This window comes from Octodon degus, unplaced genomic scaffold, assembly GCF_000260255.1.
Source record: "Octodon degus isolate 3935 unplaced genomic scaffold, OctDeg1.0 scaffold00226, whole genome shotgun sequence".
In the NCBI taxonomy this organism is placed as follows: domain Eukaryota; kingdom Metazoa; phylum Chordata; class Mammalia; order Rodentia; family Octodontidae; genus Octodon; species Octodon degus.
Window position 1 is genome coordinate 2414462 of NW_004524802.1, and position 8150 is coordinate 2422611.

An 8150-nucleotide genomic window follows, 5' to 3' on the forward strand; every position below is an offset into this window, starting at 1 on the left:
GCCCCCTGAACCGGGGATTGAACTCAGGCCCTTGCGCTTGCCAGGGAAGCGCTTATTCTGTCATTTGCATTGCTGGAGATGGAACCTAGGGCTTTGGGCACGTGGGGGAAACCCAGGTGGGGAGGATGTGGCTGGTGTCCCCACCGGCGGGCGCAGAAGTAGGGTAAACTGACCGGCAGGCCCTGGCTTCTGTACACCTGCAAAGCGCAGCAGTGTGGTGTCCCTGGGGCCTGAGTGCTCTTCTGCCCTAGAAGTGGGTGGTGAGAAAGGAATGCAGATGGGTTTGATCCCTGGTACCATGTGCTGTGCTGGCCCTGGAAATTTGGGTGCTGCACAGGCCACCGAAAACGGGTGGCAGTGCACACCTCTAACCCCAGTGCTGGGGAGGCTGAGACAGGAGGATCACTACGAGTCTGAGTTGTGTAACAAGACTCTATACCAAATAAATAGATTTTTAAAAAAAGGAATGCAGAACAGACTGAGTACAGGGACCTGGAATCTGCAGGCAAAGAGTGGCTAGAAGAGAAAAGCCAAACTTGGTGGCTGTCAGAACGTGGGAGCCGAAGCCAGAAGTCAGAGATGAGGCCGGGGAGATGGCTCAGTGGAATAAGCGCTTCCCTAGCAAGCACAAGGGCCTGAGTTCAGTCCCTGGTTCCGCAAAGGAAAAAAAAAAAAAAGTCAGAGATGACTCAGGGCTTTGGAGGTGACTTCAAAGGAAAATAACAGCATACGGAGGAGTTCTAGCTCTCTACCTGCCCCTCTGGTCTAGCAGGACAGGGGGACCTGCCTGAACTTGTTCCATGGGTTGCTGGCCTTGTGACCCACTCCCACCAGAGGATGGGCTGCCTGACACTTGGGCAGCTTCTGGTGCCGGCCCAGGGTGGGACCCGAGCACACTTCCTTCCTGATCAGGGCTCACATGAGGGGTGACAGCAATGGAGAGTCACTGTCCCACTGATACAGGGAGAAAAACTGGTCTCGGGTGGGTGATCTCCAAACCATACAAGGAACCTCCAAATGACATAGAGAAAAACAATCTCCCAACCTGACCTGCATGAGTTCGTGTTCTCTGAAACCGAAGAATGAATTTTAGGAACAAAAGGTTATGAGCAGAATATATTTATTGAGAGAAAAAAAGCAGAATATATTTATTGAGAGAAAAAAAGCTCCTGTCCAAGAGAGGGACAGGAGGGGGTGCTCAAGCAGGTAATTCCCTAGGAAGCTTTTTCTTCCAGGGACTTTTTTTTTTTTTAATTTTTTTATTTATGTATGTGTGGGGAGGGGGGGGCCAGCTCAGCCCATGTGTGGGCAGGGCTGGCTGGCATGTGGTACTGGGGGATTGAACCGCAGTCCCTGTGCTTTGCTTAGCTTAGCTTGTTCTTTCTTTTTTTTCCTTTTTTAAAAAAATTTATTTATTTATTTATCCATCTATCCGTGTGTGGCTAGCTCAGCCCACCAGGGGGCGCGGCTGGCTGGCATGTGGTGCTGGGGGATCGAACCGTGGTCCCTGTGCTTCAGGCAAGCTTGTTCCAAGTAGGTGCTTTAGACCACTGAGCCATCTCACCAGCCCCTTAGCTTGTTCTAAGTAGGTGCTTTAGACCACTGAGCCATCTCACCAGCCCCAACTTCCAGGGGACTTTTATAGTGTAAAACCACGTGAGGCTAAGGTAGAGAGAATGGGAACTCGCTTAGGTGGGCAGGAGGTGGGACAAAACTATGGTCAACCAATGGGATTACATATGGGACAGGGTCTCTTTCTGTTGGGGGTTGGGCTAGTGACTCACTTGGGTCTTTCCAGATGATTGATACCTATTTAGAATATCAATCCCAGGTGCTACTCCTTTAGCATTTGTTTGGCCTTTAGGGCTTTAGGTCTGGCTCACAGCAGAGCATCCGCCCCTCCACAGTTGTAAGGACTCTCATCTTCCGTGCTGTCCCCTTCGAGGGCCTGGCCCTGTCTGACTGCCTATAATATTTCTAACTAACTCGGCTGCCTGCAATACCACCACCTTTCTCTCACAGCCACACTGGACCTGGGCCCCTACAGGTCCACAGTCCCAGCCTCCTGTCCCCAGGGATTTTCCTCCTAGTTCCCAGGGTCATGGGCTCTGCCGAGACTGCCAGGACTGTCACTGTTCCCTTCCAACACATCCAAACCTTTATGACTATTTCTGTAAAATAGAAGCATTGGGGGGGCTGGGGAGATGGCTCAATAGACTAAGCACTTGCTTGGCAAGCCCAAGCGCCTGAGTTCAAAAAGTTTTTTCCCCAGTTCCGAAAAAAAAAGCACTGGGTTGGGTTCTCATTCACCTTATTCACTGGATCCAGCACTTCTGGCTCTTCCTCAAAATGAGCAAGAAAGGGAAATGTCTCAAATCTTTTCAGGACATCAAGGCAGCCAGAACAACACAAGTAAAGACCCTCAGGAAAGAGGACTCCAGAACAGTTGCAGAAAGTGACTAGAGGGGCTGGTGAGATGGCTCAGTGGTCTAAAGCACCTACTTAGAACAAGCTTGGCAAGGCATCAGGGACCGCGGTTCAATCCCCCAGCACCACATGCCAGCCAGCCCCGCCCCCTGGTGGGCGGAGCTGGCCACACACACACACACACACACACACACACAAAGTGGCTAGAACAAGTGTGTTGGGGGGAGGTAAAGTTAAACTTCCATTACATTTTCCAGTCACACCTCTCATTTGTACTGTGTGGTGGCTTTATGTCCCTGTCCTCCTCCGTGAGGGTGAACACCTAGATTCTCTCCTGCTTCTTCCCAGGGCCTAGATGGAATCACTGGCTCACAGTGAGTTGGCAGCTGTCAGTGCTGCTGCTGCCGCGGGACCCACTGTCTCCCCGTTCTCTGTTAAGAGAGTCCAGAGCTTCCCCTCAGAACGGAGCGCTAGAGCCCAGGGCTAGAGCCTCCTGGGGTGAGCTCGCGGCTCTCCTTCACATTCCTACCTCGACCCACAGTCCTGGGTGTGTAGGAGAGGCCCAGCCTGGGGAGGAATTCACACAGCTGGTGGGGAGCCAGCTAAGACTCGGCCTGAGTCTAGAGCAGTGTTTCACTCTCTTCAAAATGATGGATTGGGCCAGGGAGACAGCTCGGCAGTCCAAGCACCTGCCTGGCGAGCGCAAGAGGTGTAGGCAGCTGAATGAGAAATATCACGGGCAGTCAGACAGGCCGGGCCCTAGAAGGAGACAGCATGAAAGACGAGATGCCTTGCAACTGTGAGAGACGGTGCTCTTGCTGTGGGCCGGATCTAGAGACCAAAGAGCACAGGAATGCTGACCTCCCTAAAGATAAGCATCTGGGATTGATTATCACCTCGAGGAAGCCAGGAAGAGCCACTAATCCAACCCCTACTGGCTGGCTACCAGATAAAAGCCTGTTCCTCATTTGTGCCTGCTTGCTGTGTGACTCACTTTCCCATTTGGTCCTGGATTTAATCAATTTTACCTAAAGCAATAGTGCTTGTAACCTTATTGGCTGGCCACAGTTTTGTCCCACCTCATGCCCACCTAAGCAAGGAGCCATGTTCTCCACGTTAGACCCGCCTCACCACATGGTTTTACTTTAAAGTCCCTAGAAATGGCAGATTCTGAGGGCATCCCACTCAGGTCCCCCTTCCGTCCCTCTCTCTCAGACAAAAGCAACTTTCCCCCAATAAATATTCTGCTCTTGTATGTTTGTTTGTAACATTCATTCTTCGGTTTTAGAGAATATGAACTCATTGCAGGTACCTTTCAGGTTGGGAGTCTCATTCCCCTGTATCACAAGGACCCAGGTTCAAGCCCTGGGAAAGCGCACCAGTGCCCCCCCCCCCAGCTAACCACCAAAACTGGGCGTGGTGGCGCACACCTGTAATCCAGCACTGAGGAGGCTGAGACAGGAGGATCACCGTATGAGCTGCCTAGTGAGACCCTGTACCAAGTAAAGAGATATTTTTTAAATGTATTTTCTCTCCAAAGTAGGAAGCACTAGATATTCCTATAATCAACTTGATTCTGAGCATTTGTCCAACTTTTTTTTTAAAATTTATTTATTTATGTGTGTGTGTGTGTGTGTGTGTGTGTGGCCAGCTCAGCCCACCAGGGGGCGGGGCAGGCTGGCATGTGGTGCTGGGGGATTGAACCGCGGTCCCTGTGCTTTGCTAAGCTTGTTCTAAGTAGGTGCTTTAGACCACTGAGCCATCTCACCAGCCCCCATTTGTCCAACTTCTTCCAAGCTTTTTTTTTTGCTAAACTTTCTTTTTACTGTTCCAAAGGTCAAACCCGGGTCTTTGCACATACTAAGCAAGCACTGTAAACTACGTTCCCAGCCACAAACATCAACTTTTCCACAGCACTGGGGATCAAATCCAGGGCCCTTGTGCCAAGTGCAGTACAACCCAACCCTTATTTTTGAGGCAGGATCTTGCTGAATCACTAAGTTGCCCAGTCTGGGCTTAATCCTCCTGCCTCAGCCTACCAAGTGCAGGGATGACAGACTTATGCTACCATGCCCAGCACTTTCTCTGTCATTTCTGTCAAATAAAAGCACTGTGGGGTGCTCTCGTTCACCTTATTCACTGGAGTTAGCATGGGGCGACTTCTGGTTCTTTCCCAAGGTTAAGATGATCGTGAAAGGCAAAGGTTTTGAGTCCACTCAGGACACTGAGGCAGCCACGACAGCACACGTGTGCCTTCACTTCCACTGTAGGGTAATTATCTTGTATCCAGAACGTTCACGGCAGGGGCTTACTCTGTAGCCCAGACTGGCCGTGGTGGCTGGGGATGTAGCTCAGCAGCACAGTGCCTGCCCGGCAAGCATGAGCTCATGAGTTCTTTTTTATTTATTTATTTATTTATTTGTGTGTGTGTGTGTGTGTGTGTGGCCAGCTCAGCCCACCAGGGGGTGGGGCTGGCTGGCATGCGGTGCTGGGGGATTGAACCGGGGTCCCTGTGCTTTGCTAAGCTTGTTTGTTCTAAGTAGGTGCTTTAGACCACTGAACCATCTCACCAGCCCCTCATGAGTTCTTTTTGATAGGTTCTGGCCTTAGTACTAATTGCTGAACTATTATGGTGGTCAGCTAACATGGCTGAAGCCCTTAAAACAATGGCTCATCTTCCCAGAGACCACCCCTCCCTTCTTCTCCAACCCAGCCCAGGGTGCAGTTTCCTTTCACCTTTTCTGCCACCACAGGAAAGACCTCAATCGACACTTCTAAACACCCCCCTCCAAACCCACCCCTAGCAAAAGGCCAGAAAAGCCCCAGCTTTCTTTGTCTTAGGCCAGAGGATCCATCTGCCCCATCTGCCCTTGCTCCTCCCTGTGACTTTGGAGTCAATAAAGGCTTCTTTTATCTTTCCTATCTCTTTACTGTTGCCTGGAAAAACCTAACAAGATTCCTAATTTGAAAAACAAACAAAATCAGACTGGCCTTGAACTCACTGTTTTTGCTTCAGCTATCTTTGAACTCACCTTTCTGCCTCAGCCTTCAGAGTGCTTGGATTTCAGGTGTGCGTGGCCACACCCAGCTTGGGGTGCCCATTTCTTCCCTTTAGCAAACATAGGCAGCAGTTACTGCATGCCAGGCTCTGCCCTGGGCCATGCCCAAAACTGCCCATGTAAACATCATCAACCATGCAGAGGCCAGTTTCAGGCCAGTTTTACGTATCTGGGCCTACAGGCAGAGAGGATAAGTCCCTGGCCCCAAGTCACACAGCTGGACAGTGGCAGAGGTAGATTTGAACCCCAGCTACGTGGACACAGATACTATGCCTTGTGTCCCAGCTTTGTGGAGGAACAGTGAGAAGTCCCAAATGGAGAACAATTCGAGTTCCCCACCATTTGGAGGTTGAGACTGAGGCTCACTTTGAGGGGCTGGGGTGCAGCGCAGTGAGTCCACACAGCTCCTTTAGCCAGGCGCTTGGGCACACCTGCAACTCCAGCACAGAGGCTGAGGTGGGAGAGTCCCAAGGCAAGGCAGCCCGCAGGCACGGTGAGGCCCTCGCTCAAGAAAGCCAGACCCAAGCAGATCTAAACACACCCAGCACAGCAAAACTCCCAGAGCACGACCTTGAGTTCCAGCCCCAGCACAACAAAGGCGAAAAAATTTCGGGCCAAGTTTAACTCCCACATGGCAGGCTACAGGTGCAGGGTGCAACATGTATTGGAAATCTGCTCAGGAAGCAGGTGGAGGCTGGTGCAGGAGGAAGAGACTGGAGGGAAGCCGAGGACTGAAGACGCTCAGCCCCTGCGTCTTCAGGAAACTAGGCTTCTGTGAGGAGTTAGAAAGCTACCGGCTCAACTGGGCATGGTGGCACACGCCAGTAATCCCAGCACTCAGGAGGTGGGCAGGAGGATCCCCGTGTGCTCAAAGCCAGTCTGGACTATAGATTGAGACCCTGTCTCAAAAGCAACAAAAAGCCACCTGTGGACAGGGCTCTAGAAGGGGGCTGGTGAGGCCGGCAGCTCCTCTTCTAAGCATCCAGCTCTGAAGCCCCGATTCCTCGTGGCTCAGTGCTCCTGTGAGTTACGCGATAGTTAGTGAGAGTTATAACCCGGTGTGGTGGTACACACCTAGAATCCCAGGTAATCAGGATGGCAAGGCAGGAAGACCAAGTTCGAAGCCATTCCTGGGGCACTCATCAAAGCACTGTCTCAAAATAAAAAATTTAAAAGGGACTGGGCATATGGCTCGGCGATAGAGCATTCACCCAGCATGAGCAAGGTTTGTGTTTAATCCCTAGAACTGCAAAGGACAGCACATAGATGGACAGTTGCACAAGATTTCCCGGGGGCATTCACTTACCCTGGGGCCCAGCAACAGGTGGAGAAGAGCTTAGTCCTGAGGGACTAGGGAAAGAGCAAGGGTGTGTGCGGGTGTGCGGGCATGGGTATTGATAGTGAAATGGGGGGCCGGGGAGATGGCTCAGGGGCTGGGGAGATGGCTCAGTGGAATAAGTGCTTCCCTGGCAAGCTCAAGGGCCTGAGTTCAATCCCCGGTTCCGGGGGGAAAAAAAAAAAAAGATTGTGAAATGGTCAGAGAAGCAGCAAGGGGTGGGTGGTGAAATGTAGGGTGTTACCAGGGTCGCTGAAAGGAGGGGACAAGGGCCTTGGGAAGCCTTGGGGAGCAGAGGACAAAGAATTGGAGAGGCAAAAATGGCTCATCTACAAGAGACCACACCTTCGGGAAAAGGAAGAGGGGCCCCCAAGCCAGGAGACGGGGACAGTGACTGATGAGTGACCACAAGGGTCATCCTCCCCCATAACCCTTCCACCGGCCCAAGCTGCAGGGAGACCTGAGCTACATCTTCTCACACACACACATACTCACACACACACACACACACACACACACACACGCACGCCCCCCCCCTCCCCCCAGTCTCAGGGCCGGTAAAGCAAGTTTCTCCAGAACTGGGCGTGCAGGGAGACGCTGGGCACTTGCGGAGGGCACGGGCGGCAAGAGGACACCTGGGGGTCAAGCCGCTGCTCCCCTCCACCGGAGGTGACCACTGTGCACGTCATAGGTCTCCCTCTGCTCGGGTCGGGGTCGGGCGCTTCCTCGGGACGCCCCGCCTCCAGAGCTTCACTGAATGCTAACTAGGCAGGAAAGACGTTTTTTAGCGCTTGGGGGTCATCAGGTGAGCACGGTTTGTTCACCGAGGCCCCGACTGCCCGGGGTGAAAATACGGCTTCGGGGCAAACCGAAGGCAGGGGAAGCCCGGCGTTGCACGTGGGCGTGCAGCGCCCGCCAGTCACACGCGCGCTCCAGCCCACTGGCGGGGTGGGGTGGCCATGTGCGCCGGGCGCAGCCGCGGGAAACCCGGGCGTGGGTGCACGCGCGAAGGGCTGCGACCCCAAGCACCGCGGCCCGCCTCTTACGACCCTCGGGGCGTGCGTCCCGCTCGCGAACCCGCCGCCCACGGACCCCGCCCTGGGCCGGGAGCGGCCGCTGGCAGGCCCGGGTGTTCCCGCCCCGCCGTGGGGAACCAGAGCGCACGCCCTGAGAAGGAGAACTGAGGCTTCCCAGGCGCCGCGGTAGCCGAGCACAGAACCAGCGCGCTCAGGGACACCCGGCGCGTGCGCGGGACTGCGCGGGACGGCGCGAGCCGTGCGGGCTGCGCAGGCGCACAGGGCGCGGCGCGGAGGCTGGGGGAGGGGCGC

At 53.7% G+C, this 8150-nt stretch overlaps 1 protein-coding gene across 1 annotated transcript in view; it reads left to right on the forward strand.

The window, feature by feature from the left end:
- Hsp90aa1 (heat shock protein 90 alpha family class A member 1) overlaps positions 1 to 8150 on the forward strand; it is a 41770-nt gene that overhangs the window by 28485 nt on the left and 5135 nt on the right. The gene's annotated exons all lie outside the window — the stretch shown is intronic.